The 13243-nt window shown below is 46.2% G+C and overlaps 1 protein-coding gene and 1 long non-coding RNA gene across 5 annotated transcripts in view; one reads left to right on the forward strand and one right to left on the reverse strand.

Annotated features, from left to right (window-relative positions):
* The window catches only part of LOC143986886 (protocadherin-11 X-linked-like), a 2116396-nt gene that overhangs the window by 180389 nt on the left and 1922764 nt on the right, over positions 1-13243 (forward strand). The gene's annotated exons all lie outside the window — the stretch shown is intronic.
* On the reverse strand, positions 2092-8040 carry LOC143924268 (uncharacterized). The gene is made up of 2 exons (XR_013261878.1): positions 7932-8040; positions 2092-2179 (listed from the first exon to the last, which is right to left on the reverse strand). It is a non-coding gene; the product is annotated as an uncharacterized LOC143924268 (long non-coding RNA).

Below are 13243 nucleotides of genomic sequence, written 5' to 3' on the forward strand. Positions count from 1 at the left end.
GGTGGGGAGGGAAGCCTCATTGATGGAGGTGGGGAGGGAAGGCTCATTGATGGAGGTGGGGAGGGAAGGCTCATTGATGGAGGTGGGGAGGGAAGGCTCATTGATGGAGGTGGGGAGGGAAGGTTCATTGATGGAGATTGGGAGGGAAGACTCCTTGATGGAGCTGGGGAGTGAAGGCTCATTGATGGAGGTGGGGGAATGCTCATTGATGGAGGTGGGGAGGGAAGGCTCATTGATGGAGGTGAGGAGGGAAGCCTCATTGATGGAGGTGGGGAGGGAAGGACCATTGATGGATGCGGGGAGGGAAGGCTCATTGATGGAGGTGGGGGAATGCTCATTCATGGAGGTGGGGAGGGAAGGTTCATTGATGGAGATTGGGAGGGAAGACTCATTGATGAAGCTGGGGAGTGAAGGCTCATTGATGGAGGTGGGGGAATGCTCATTGATGGAGGTGGGGAGGGAAAGTTAATTCATGTAAGTGGGGAGAGAAGACTCATTCATTGATGTGGGGAGAAAAGGTTTATTGATGGAGGTGGGGAGTGAAGGCTCATTGATGAAGGTGGGGGGGAAGGCTCATTGATTGAGGTGGGGAGGGAAGGTTTATTCATCGAGGTGGGGAGGGAAGGCTCATTGATGGAGGTGAGGAGGGAAGGCTCATTGATGGAGGTGAGGAGGGAAGGCTCATTGTTGGAGGTGGAGAGGGAAGACTCATTGATGGAGGTGGGGAGGGAAGGTTCATTGATGGAGATGGGGAGGGAGGGTTCATTGATGGAGGTGGAGGAAAGGCTCATTGATGGAGGTGGGGGGAAGGGTCATTGATGGAGGTGGGGAGTGAAAGGACCATTGATGGATGCAGGGAGGGAAGGCTCATTGATGGAGGTGGGGGAATGCTCATTGATGGATGTGGGGAGGGAATGTTCATTGATGGAGTTTGGGAGGGAAGACTCATTGATGGAGGTGGGGAGGGAAGGCTCACTGATGGAGGTGGGGGAATGCTCATTGATGGAGGTGGGGAGGGAAAGTTAATTCATGTAGGTGGGGAGAGAAGACTCATTCATTGATGTGGGGAGAAAAGGTTTATTGATGGAGGTGGGGAGTGAAGGCTCATTGATGAAGGTGGGGGGGAAGGCTCATTGATGGAGCTGAGGAGGGAAGGCTCATTGTTGGAGGTGGGGAGGGAAGGTTCATTGATGGAGGTGGGGAGGGAAGGATCATTGATGGATGTGGGGAGGGAAGGATCATTGATGGAGGTGGGGAGGGAAGGATCATTGATGGATGTGGGGAGGGAAGGATCATTGATGGAGGTGGGGAGGGAAGGCTCATTGATGGAGGTGGGGAGGGAAGGCTCTATGATGGAGGTGGGGAGGGAAGACACAGCGATGGAGGTGGGGAGGGAAGGATCATTGATGGAGGTGGGGAGGGAAGGATCATTGATGGAGGTGGGGAGGGAAGGATCATTGATGGAGGTGGGGAGGGAAGGCTCATTGATGGAGGTGGGGGGAAGGCTCAGTGATGGAGATGGGTGGAAGGCTCAGTGATGGCGATGGAGAGGAAAGGCTCGTTGATGGAGTTGAGTTTGGGGGAAAGCTCATTAATGGAGACGGGAAAGGAAGGCTCATTGATGGGGGTGGGGAGTGAAGGACCCTTGATGGGGGTGGGTAGAGAAGGCTCATTGATAGATAAGGGGAGGGATGGCTCATTGATGAAGCCGGGGGGTGGGGGGGAAGCTGGTCTGTGTGCCCACCTCATACAACCTAAAGGACTTAAAGGCTGCTACTGATGGCTTGGAGCCAGATACCACAGAGTACCTTCAGAGGCCTAGTGGAGTCCATGCTTCGAGGGGTTGTGGTGGGCGCTCATAATATTATATACCATACATATACTACATTACACACTGTATATATTATTTGAAGCCGTTTTCACTTTAAAACAGAATGCAGAATTGTATGTAAGTTAATAGAATTGTATCACTATGTCTCAGTGTTACACTTTCAAAATGAAGTCTATAAGGGCAAAGGATTTTTCTTTTAAAGAACAGAACCTGAGACATCAAATACGGCGTTGTACATGGGGTATCATGGTGTCACTTACTAAGATTTCAATTGTTCGCCCTTCTAGACCATCTTTACAATTGTGTCTTTTAGAACATATCCTTCTGCCGGTATTTTTCCAGCTCTTTCTGTTTGAAAAAAAAAAAAAAACGAGAACATAATAAACCAATCTACACAAAGATCACATCATCTTTACAATACTTTGTTATTATTATTTATTATTTTGCATAGTTTCCATGTGCATTTTCAACATATTATTCTATTACTATATATTATATTATGTATTACATTATTATATTATTACTTTTTCCATTTTTGCACATTTTTGATCCTGAAGCTTAGTTACAGTGGTTTGTAAAGTCAGAAGGTGCATTCTATGCATTCTAAGATAAAAAGTCTTCTGTGTGCAGCAGCTCCCCCCCCCCAATACTTACCCGAGCCCCATCTCTATCCAGCGATGTCCACTAGTGCCTCCGCCCTCCGGGACTCTCCCTCCTGATTGGCTAATTACTTATTTATTTGTATATATCTTTTTAAATCCGCAGCTTCTGTTAATTTGGTCCCCAGTGATCCTGCCAGGTCGGTCTTCTTTAAGGCACTTCCTGTTATACTCCCTGCCTCCAACAGTGTCACTCCGTCACAAGCAGTGGCGGCTGGCGGTATATTTTTGGTGTGCAGGCAGCAATCTGCCAGATGCCCCCCCCCCCTCCTTTCCCAGTGGTCAGTCGGTCCCTGCACTTACCCCCATCTAGTTCATGGGCTTGCTCTGCGTTTCCTCCTTTATCGGCTTCACAGCGGCGCGGCTTCCCCTGTATCTCCTCCCTCCTCCTCCTCCTCCTCGATGGCCAGTAGGATCGGTTCTCCTTTTCGGGCCAATCGGGTCCCAGGACTCGTGCTTCCTGAGCCGGAATTGACCGAGAGGAGAATCAGGAAGACAATAGCGAATATTAATTTTGCTTTTGTCTACACAACTGCGCCCCAAGTCCATCCTTTTTTTCTATGCCACATAGGGCCTTTGGCACACAAAAATAATCCACTTGCCCATGTAGATTAGGGGCCGGGTGCATGGATTAGGGGGGGATTGGGGGGGGCGGCACCTCTTCGTCTCGTGTGGACGGGCCACCGCTGGTCACACGGGCTTCCGATGGAGATATAACAGCTAGCCGAGGCGCCAATCCTATTTTTTTGGTATTATTCTACAAACAAGGGTAGATAAATATTGGGTCCAACTGAGGGTTTCGGCACCACGTATAATCCCATTTAGCCTTCATTTTACATGCAAGGCTTGGGCAATGAAAGGCCGAAATAGGCACCACATCCCGATTATAAGCAAATATAGGGACACAAAGGTGCCAAAATGAGTTTACGGCACGATCATACAGGATAAAAACAAGCAATTCATGCAAGCATGCAGCCACTTCTGCTCTACACGTTTCGCCCCCATAAGAGCTTCCTCAGGAGTGCTGCATAAAGTTGATGCTATAGGTGAAAAAAAAAACCTATTTATGAATATTATTACAATAGATTGTATTGTATGAATGTCATTACAATTTAATTTTATATTTACAATAGATTGTATTGTATAACTGTCATTACAATTTAATTTTATATTTACAATAGATTGTATTGTATAACTGTCATTATGATTTTTATGATTTCATTTTTTTTGCCATTTAGACTTAGTTTTACATAAATAATTGTACAAAGTATATTGAATTAAGAAAAAGACGCCTACCAGATGCCTAAAAAGTCGAAACTTGAATCAATGGAGTACCAGAGTTCCTCTAGTTTTGACTATTTATAATAATTGTACTTTGTACTATTATTATAAATTGTAAATTGTATTATACATTGTACAAGTCTAAATGACACATTGTAATGACATTTATACAATACAATATATTGTAAATATATGTAACTATTCATAAATATTTTTTTTTTCACCTATGGCATCAACTTTATGCAGCACTCTTATGTCTCCTGAGGAAGTTCTTCTGGGAGAAACATGTAGAGTAGAAGTGGCTGCATTGTTGTATGAATTGCATGTTATTGTGATAACTTTTATCATTATTCATTTTAAATTTGTTATTGAATAAAATATGTATTTTTATCTCATATGATCCTGTTGTGAACTAATTTTGGCACCTTTAAAGTCCCGCTCTCTGTGTCCCTATATTTGCGTATCCTTCATTTTGTCAAATCATTCTACAAACTTAGCGACATTTGGAAAGAATAGGAATCCATAAGGGAAATGTGGTGCCCTGTTGAGACTCTGCACTCTAGGCAGCAGCCCGCGTTGCCTTCCTCCATTTCAATTCAGTGCAGGGTTGTCAAAACTTAATTGAGACCCTGCAAGTCTCTCATCCTTATCCAGTCGCTCACACGTGATCAATCGGATAAGGATGAAGACTTGCAGGGTCTCTGTACAGAGATCTAAATTCTCTCTGATGTAAATTTATATGGAAGTGATGACGAGAGAAGGGAAGAAAGCTCCCCGTTTCCTACAGTGACAAGCCGGTATGCAAATGGGTGAGATTAATTCTATGGAGAACAATGGAGTTCACTTCATACATATGAATTAAAGGAATTCTGGGAACCCTCATTATTCTGCCGCTCGTGGCCCAGTCCTGTGTGGAGGCTGCGATATGTAAAGACACATTGCGGCTTGAAACCTCCGCATTATTGTGTCTAATGTGACTCGGATCCACAGCTTAATTACCTCTGATCACCATGTTGGTTGGGAAGGGGCTTCCTCACCCCCAGTTATGTGCCTAAAAAAAAAAGACAGCTGTGAAGTTTTGGTTGTAGATTTTTATGTAGAACGGCCGCTGTATTTTTTGGGGATTTTCCTTTTTTTTTTTTTTTGCTTCCCGCCCCTTCATCAATATGCTAATGGGATTCCGTAAATAGAATCTTTCCATTTTCACGTACCTTGGGCGCAGTGATGTCATCACCGGGGCTCTTTGCTTTTCTATGCAATGCAGACAGTTCATGGCTTGTGGGAGGAGCCAGCAGGGGGCTGTACTGTACATTGCTTCCCAAAAAAGATCACAGCGCCCCGCCCCCAGTACTCCTCCCAGGAGCCCTCAGTCCTGATGCAAGCAGTGGGCCGGCTTTTGGGAGGAGTTATGCAAATATTAAAATGTCTAAAGGAGGGGCTTCCCTAGGCAAACTTTATCTCTTGATCTTTCTTTCTTTCTTTCTTTCTTTCTTTCTTTCTTTCTTTCTTTCTTTCTTTCTTTCTTTCTTTCTTTCTTCCTTCCTTCCTTCCTTCCTTCCTTCCTTCCTTCCTTCATCTATCTTATGTTTTCTCTTCCTTCCTTCCTTCCTTTCTTTCTTTCCATAGCAAAATGTTGTATGCCCCCCCCCCCCCTTTCACCCTCGCCCAGGGGAGCATCCAGAGTTTAGTCTCGGTATGGGCACTGGCAGAAAATATTTTTTTTGGGGGCAATTTATTGGGGCAATGGCTGATGTTGGCGCTTCAATCATCATGGCACCATGGTTGTTATGGTGTCAGGATAATTGAAACACATTATTTATTTTGCCACACATTGCAGATTTTCACTTGCCACGTCACCTGCCACCAGATGCAAATTGTCATCTGCCACACATTGTGGATTGTCCACTTGCCACGTCACCTGCCACAAGTTGCAAATTGTCCACTATCACCTGCCACACATTGTGGATTGTCCACTTGCCACATCACCTGCACATGCACAGGTTGCAAATTGTCCACTTGCCACATCACCTGCCACACATTGCGGACTGTCCACTTGCCACGTCACCTGCCACACATTGCGGACTGTCCACTTGCCACGTCACCTGCCACACATTGCGGACTGTCCACTTGCCACGTCACCTGCCACACATTGCGGACTGTCCACTTGCCACGTCCCCTGCCACACATTGCGGACTGTCCACTTGCCACGTCACCTGCCACACATTGCGGACTGCTCACTTGCCACGTCACCTGCCACCCATTGCGGACTGTACACTTGCCACGTCACCTGCCACACATTGCGGATTGTCCACTTGCCACGTCACCTGCCACAAGTTGCAGATTGTCACTTTCCTGCTAAGGTTAGGAATGGAGATTGTCACTTCTGTTTCCCAATCTGAGTCAGGCAGCAGAGAGATGAAGTAATCTCCCTGCTGCCTGCACAGTGAGTGAGGGTGGGACTGCCAGGAAGCAGGGCAGGCGCCGGTGTCCCATCATATAAGGTCCCCCATCAGATAGTGTCCGCTGTGTACTGCGCATGCGCAGTACACAGCAACACAGATTCAGAAAATAGCCGAGGATGAACGGCGCCTGCGCCATGAGTGCAGGTTCTAGCCCCACCATCCAAGTGGACATAGATTAGGAATAAAAAAGAGCCGAGCGCAGCGAGGTCGAGCCCGAAGCGTGGTGAGCGAAGCTTGCCCGCGAGGGGCCCTCTAATATTCACAACCCTATGTCCGCTTGGATGGTGGGGCTACCACCTCCACTCACGGCGCAGGCGCCGTTCAGCTTCAGAGATTTTCCGAAGCTTCTTCTGCCCCGTACTGCGCATGCGCAGTACGGGGCGGACACTATACGATGGCAGGACACTATCTGCCAGAACACCGGGCGGTGAGAGATGATGTCATCTGTCTGCTCTGCCACCCGTTGATTGGCCACCCACCATGCCTCCCAGCTGGCAGCTCCCACCCCGCCGCCGAGCCACCCAGCTACGTCCGTTCGTACAGTCAGTATGTCCACTCACTGGGCCCTCCTTGGCTGTGGGCCCCATAGCGCCTGCATGGGTCGCTATGGTGGTAGTTCCGCCACTGTATCTATCTATCTATCTATCTACCGATCTATATATCCTCTCTTTCTCTCTCTCTCAGGCTATCTATCTGTCTACCTATCTTATATTCTTTCTTTCTCTATCTAGCTATCTATCTATCCCCTTTGTCTCCCTCTTTCTTTCTAAAGCACTCTATCTATCTAACCATCCATCTCTTCTCCTTGTTTCTTGATTTTTCTTTCTTTCTTTCCTTTTCTTTTCTTTTCTTTTCTTTTCTTTTCTTTTCTTTTCTTTTCTTTTCTTTTCTTTCTTTCTTTCTTTCTTTCTTTCTTTCTCGTTCTTTCTTTCTTTCTTTCTTTCCTTTTCTTTTCCTTTCTTTTCCTTTCTTTCTTTCTTTCTCTTTCTTTCTTTCTTTCTTTCCTTTTTTTTCTTTTCTTTTCTTTTCTTTCTTTCTCTCTCTTTGTTCTATCTATCTATCCCTTAATTTATATCTCTTTCTTCCGTTCTCTATCTCATCAATCACTATTTTATTAAAAAAAAAAATATATATATATATATATATATATATATATTATAATATATTTTCAACACTTTTATTTTTATTTTTTCATTTAAAGTTATTGCTATCACAAGGAGGTTAAAAAGCCCCCTAATGTGATATCTTTGGGCAGGTGACAGGTCCTCTTTATGGAGACATCACGGATCTATTAAACCCCCAATGTCTTCCTTGCCCTCCTCTGCAGATAATCAAGCCCAGATTACTCTTCATTAGCTTTATCCCTGGCCACATTGGCCGGGTAGTGACAGTTTTGAACCCAGAAGTGGTACAACACACTCCTATTCCGGGTTCATTCGTCGCAGGAGAATTGGGGAATGGACGTTCCTCGAAACTGCTCCAACTCAAAATGTTGGGATATTTCACCATGGTCCCGGGATCCCCGGGAAGAACGGGACAGTCGAGGAACCACCATGGGCAGTGGCAGATCACTGGAGCCGCCCCGATCACTTCTACTGGAAAGCCGATTTCTGGCTACAAAGATCAGTAGCTGTGAGCTTGTTTGAACCCCTAGAATCCCAGGATGTGTATAAAAGGGGGGGGGAGGGGTACACGTACCTGGCAACGTCCTCTGTGTGCGATGTCATCATGTGAGCGGTTGCTGAAGCTCAGGCCTATTAGTAGACATCTACGTAATCCCCGGTGTCGGTCCTCCCAGGACGATCGGAGAACTAAAGATTGTGCACGATTGTGTTTTCACCATTCATCTTTGTACAGCGAGGAGAATGAAGCGCCACCTTTAATTTATTGCTGAGAAAACATAAAGGAAGAAAATCTTTGGTCCTCCTCTATCCATGATTCTGCTTTGAGGCGGTAAAATGAATACAGAACCTCCCAAAAAAGTGAAAAAAAAAAAAGTTTTAAATGAGTGGAGCCTTCAACAGAACCGTTCCCGATTGGATCGGGTGTTTTGAGCATTTAATATTCGAAGAATATGCCTGTGTAGGTGCTATTGTTACTGGTGGGGGGTCGATTTTTGCTAACATGGCTCTCTTGTTAATAGGGAAAGGGGTATTTGTTCCTGGGGAGGGGGTCTATTGTTGCTTGTGGGGGGGGACGGGGTCTATTTTTGCTAACATGGCTCTGCTGTTAATAGGGAAGGAAATATTTGTTGCTGAGCCTATTGTTGCTGGGTGGGGGTTCTATTGTTTCAAGGAGGGTCTATTGTTGCTTGTAAGGATTATTGTTGCTCTGGTGGTCACTTGTTGCTGGGAGGGCTCCATTGTTGAGGGAAGGGTCCTTTGCTGCTGGCTGCTAAGGGGTCTATTGTTGCTGGTGGGGGATCTATTTTTCCTGGTGGGGGGGTCTATTTTTGCTAACATGGCTCTGTTGTTTATAGGGAAGGGAGTATTTGTTGCTGGGGAGGGGTCTATTGTTGCTGGGTGGGGGTTCTATTGTTTCAAGGAGGATCTATTGTTGCTTGTAAGGATTATTGTTGCTCTGGTGGTCACTTGTTGCTGGAAGGGCTCCATTGTTGAGGGAAGGGTCCTTTGTTGCTGGCTGCTAAGGGGTCTATTGTTGCTGGTTTGTTATTGGGGGGTTGTATTTTGTTGTGAGGGGATCTATTGTTGCTGGGGGAGTAATCATTGTTACTGGGGTATATTATGCAAGGGGGGGGTCTTTTGTGGCTAGGGGAGCTAGTGTTGCCGGCGGGGGGAGAGGTAGGATTTGTTGTTACTGGAGCTATATTTTGTGAGGGTTCTTTGGTGCTGGGGGGGTCTACAGTTGCTGGGGTGGATTTGTTATTGGGGGATTGTATTTTGTTGTGGGGGGATCTATTGTTGCTAGGGGGGTAATCATTGTTATTGGGGTATTTTATACAAGGGGGGTAATCATTGTTACTGGGGTATTTTATGCAAGGGGGGGTCTTTTGTGGCTAGGGGAGCTAGTGTAGCTGACGGGGGGGGGGGGGGTGTGGGATTTGTTGTTACTGGAGCAATTTTTTGTGAGGGTTCCTTGTTGCTGGGGGGGGGTCTATAGTTGCTGGGGTGAAGTTATTGTTATTGGGGGGTTATATTTAGTTGTGGGGGATCTATATTGCTGGAGTGGTAATCATTGTTACTGGGGTATTTTATGCAAGGGGGGTCTTTTGTGGCTGGGAACATCTTGTTGCTGGGGGGGGTATTTGTTATTACTAGGGCTATTTTTTTTGCAAGGGTTTTTTGTGGTTGGGGGGTTCTATTGCTGCTGGGGAGGATCTGATGTTGCTGGAGGGCGGGGGGCAGGGACGTGCAGTTAGGGGAGGCAGAGCCATGAACTAAAAAAAAAAACGATCGAGCTTCGAGGGTCATAGCTGGGCGACCTGGAGAAGTCCTGTCCCACCACTGGTCACAACCCTGAATCTTGAAGAGGCTGTTGCTGCCCCCAAGGGCCGTTGCTTCTCCTCTCGGCTCCTAAGACTCCTGGCCAATCAGGTCTCAGGATCCTGGCCAATCAGGTCTCAGGACCTGCTTTCTGATTGGCCCGGGAGGAGAAGCGTCAAGACATTAACGAATATTAGTTCGCTAATGTCGCACAACCGGGTGGACTCGGGGCGCATTGCTCTGCGCCCTGAGCCCACCCTTTTTTTAAGCCAATTAGAGCCTCCAGCCCAAATCATGTGCTTCAAAAAAAAAAAAGCCCATTGAAATCTATGCGTCCGGTGCCCCGCATGGAGATTAGGGGCCGGGCACATGGATTATTGATGAGCCGTCACTGGTAATGAATATATTTTATGGCTGGCATCAAGCTCATTAATGAATATACTGTAGCTCCATAGTGACAGGTTCTCTTCAACATGTTAACCATTTTTTATTTTTTCCGTGAACGCATTTTTGAGCTTCATTTTTTTACTTTTTCCCCCCAGAAGTTTCTCCTCAGTATAATGAGTTTTCACCTGACACGATTACATTCAATGTGCATTCTAAATTATAAATGATATGATATCTTTTTTTTTTTATTTATTCGCCTTGTACATCTCGGTGCGCCCGGTGCGGGTTTTCGTGCTCCTCTTCTGCAATTACTCGCTGAAGCTGCCAGCCTTGTTTGTCATCTCTTTCCATTACGCGGAAACAACAGCGGATTGTTCTGTCGTCCTCGACGCACTTGATTTTTTTTTTGCACTTCAAATCATTTGTAAAAAGCATGCAAAACAATGTCACCCTGGGCGCCTCTCAGCCCTTCAAAGCCGCGTCTGAAAGAAACGCTGATGGGGAGCGCGTGACAAGTGAGGGGCGGGCGTCATCGGCATGAAGAAAAATCTCATCCATCACAAAAAAAAAAAAAGGAAGCAGCGCTAATCATTGTGGTGACAATCGCATCTGAGCGTTCTTCTTAAACAGGAGATTTTTGGTATTTGGTATTTACTAGCCCCTTCCCTCTCTTCTCCCCCTGGCTGCTGTGGAATATGTATTTCCGGATGGAGAGCGGGGGGGGGGGGGGGGGGGGCTAGTAAATATGTAATTTACCGGCCCCCTTTCTTTTCTAAATGAACACACTAGCTCACTGTCTCCATTCATTACTGAAGCATAGTCAACTGTGTTGACTATGCTTCAGTTTTGTGAATGAACAGGAAGCCACTCGGCACAGAGCACTTCTCCTTCATTCACTGCCCCGTGCAGCTGAGGCTGCAGAGAAAGCCGTGTGTGTTTGGGCTTTGGGGTGCACACCCTAATGCAATAGGCTGCGCACACCTATGACCAGCCCTCTGTTTAGAAAGTTTGGAGACCGCTGCACTAGTGGAAGGATCAAGGGGTTAAAGCAGTTGGGCATGGGGCGTCATATCTGTCAAATCTCCTCTGAAGAGCATGTTCACTCTTTAGAGAGTGCCGCTAGGGTGAATGAGGATCTAGGCTAGGTTTAGACACTTGTCTAAGCAATCCAAGGACAGCTGTCTGCCACCCAACCTCCATATGTGAGGAAAAAAGGGTCCTTGTCCAGACCAGGTGATACACCTACAGAAAATGTCTCTCATTCTACCTTCTTCAGGCCCTCAGCCAAGCACATGCTGAGGCCCAGACAACAACTCCACTACACAGGCTGCCTCCCAGGGGCTACAGCCCCATGACAAGAACACGCTGAGCAAGCATCCCAAACATTTATCTTCTCCCCAGCCACCTTCTTGGATCTCCACCCAGAGATTGGCTGAGAGCAGATAAATATTCAGAACTTCAGTGGCTGACCCTCCTTCCTCCAGGGGCAGGTAGGAGTAATCAACCACTGAGCTTAGAGAAGCCTGACCAGAGCAACCAAACAGTTCACCACTCCACTGAGTACAGCAGAGCCAAAAACTAAATTTAGCCTAACACCAAAAATGTTTTCAAGGGTTCCTCCAATGTAAAAAAGGTTGAGAAAGGTTACTGTAGAGGCTCTTATGCAATCTCTGGAGCTTTGGAGGTTTCCCCTGACATACAGTCTCGATGGAAAGTTCCATCGTTCTCCTTACCATGGTAAGTCCCAACATTCTCCTTGCTATGGAAAGTCCCAGCGTTCTCCTTACCATGGAAAGTCCCAACGTTCTCCTTACCATGGTAAGTCCCAACGTTCTACTTGCTATGGAAAGTCCCAGTGTTCTCCTTACAATGGAAAGTCCCAACGTTCTCCTTGCTATGGAAAGTCCCAGCGTTCTCCTTAGCATGGAAAGTCCCAACGTTCTCCTTACCATGGTAAGTCCCAACGTTCTCCTTGCTATGGAAAGTCCCAGTGTTCTCCTTACCATGGAAAGTCCCAACGTTCTTCTTGCTATGGAAAGTCCCAGCATTCTCCTTGCTATGGAAAGTCCCAGCGTTCTCCTTACCATGGAAAGTCCCAATGTTCTCCTCACTATGGAAAGTCCCAGCGTTCTCCTTACCATGGAAAGTCCCAATGTTCTCCTCACTATGGAAAGTCCCAGCGTTCTCCTTACCATGGAAAGTCCCAACGTTCTCATGCCCCAGTAGAAGACTTTGGAGTCGAAGTGCGTAGGGACAGCATTTTCTGCTTCCCATATTGCTTTTTTATCACATGATATTTTTATGTTGTACAATTATTTTTATGGTGTTTTTAAAAAAAACTTTAATAAACCTTCATTGGTTGATTTTCACTATGTGGAGCGTCTCCATATCCTTTTTTTCCCTCATGCTTGGCATCTGAAGAACTTCAATTTCCGTGAGTACGATTTTGGTTGTTCATCTTCCTTGGAGTTGCCAGCCTGGGACCGTGGACCTTACCCTGGACAGACGTGGATCCCATCTACACCTTGGGGGATAATATCAAGTTTGGCATCTATCATCCTTGGCTATTACAGCCTCACAGGCTCGCAAGACGCATTACTGTACGGTATTTGTGTCCAGCGCTCATGGTAAGAGTAGCCATCCTCTTGTCTGTATGCCGTTAACAGTTTGATGTAGGAGCCATTGTGTTTGCCAACGAGTGCAGGAAGACAACGCCTTCTTAAGGAGATAGATATTCAGTGAAAATTTATTTTGGATTTATAGTCACTGCTGTTGTTTTCCTTTGTTTACACGATTAAGGAATTGTTGTTTTTTACACTATTTCACCTTTCCTTTAGCGCTACACTTTATTTTTGCATTCTAACGTTCTCCTTACCATGGAAAATCCCAATCTTCTCCTTGGCATGGAAAGTCTCAATGTTCTCTCTACCATGGAAAAACCCAATGTTCCCTTACCATGGAAAGCCCCAACGTTCTCCTTACCATGGAAAAACAAAAAGGTTCTCCTTACCATGGAAAGTCCCAATCTTCTCCTTGCCATGGAAAGTCCCAATGTTCTCCTTACCATGGAAAGCCTCAACGTTCTCCTTACCATGGAAAAACAAAAGGGTTCTCTTTACCATGGAAAGTCCCAGTGTTCTCCTTGCCATGGAAAGTCCCATTGTTCTCCTTACCATGGAA

The sequence above is a fragment of the Lithobates pipiens genome, unplaced genomic scaffold (assembly GCF_037356315.1).
Source record: "Lithobates pipiens isolate NorthernLeopardFrog02 unplaced genomic scaffold, aLitPip1_a1.2 Scaffold_1, whole genome shotgun sequence".
Taxonomy (NCBI): Eukaryota; Metazoa; Chordata; class Amphibia; order Anura; family Ranidae; genus Lithobates; species Lithobates pipiens.